We start from the raw sequence: 971 nt of genomic DNA on the forward strand, positions 1-971 counted from the left end.
TGCAGCAAAACAGCCCCAGCTCCTGTATCACTTGCATCAACAGCCATCTTAAAAGGCTTAGCAAAATTTGGAGTAGCGAGCACTGGCTGACTTAATAGAATAGCTTTAAGTTTGTTGAAAGAGGATTCACAGTTATCAGTCCAGACAAATTTAACTCCCTTTTTCAGTAGGTCTGTAAGTGGTGATACAAGAATAGAAAAGTTAAGAACAAATCTCCTGTAATAACCTACCATTCCCAAAAATCTTTGTAGCTCCTTCCTACTTTTAGGTCTGGGAAGATCACTTATAACCTGAACCTTAGCTCCTGGTGGTGCAACATGTCCATCACCAATTACATACCCAAGGTACTGAACTTTAGCTTGACCAAACTCACACTTTGATAAATTAGCTACAAGATTAGCATGAACCAAACGGTCAAGAAATTTACTGACATGGCATAGGTGATCTTTCCAGTTGTCACTGAAGATTAATACATCATCAATATAAACAACACACCCTGCCAAACCCTCTGTTACAACATTCATGAGCTTCTGAAATGTGGCTGGTGCATTTTTCATACCATATGGCATTACCGAACATGCAAAAGCCTTTCCTAGTGTTACAAAACATGAGATCTCCCTAGCACGTTCAGTCATAGGTACTTGCCAGTATCCCTTTAACAAATCAAACTTACTTATGTACCTAGCCTTTCCGATCATGTCTATGCAATCTTCCACGCGAGGGAGAGGGTAAGTGTCTGTTTTGGTTATCTGATTAATACGTCTGTAGTCAATGCAAAGCCTCTGTGACCCACCTGGCTTAGGGACTAGAGTGACAGGAGAACTCCACTCGCTCTGACAGGGCTCAATCATCTTGTGGTCCAACAGGTAGCCAAGCTCCTTCTGGATGAGAGGAACTTTCACTGGGTTCACACTGTAAGGAGGCAATTTAATTGGCTTTGCGTCTCCAACATCGACATCATGCATCAACAC

This window comes from Coenobita brevimanus, chromosome 53 (genome assembly GCF_032717465.1).
Source record: "Coenobita brevimanus isolate Jiangsu-jjx chromosome 53, ASM3271746v2, whole genome shotgun sequence".
Taxonomy (NCBI): domain Eukaryota; kingdom Metazoa; phylum Arthropoda; class Malacostraca; order Decapoda; family Coenobitidae; genus Coenobita; species Coenobita brevimanus.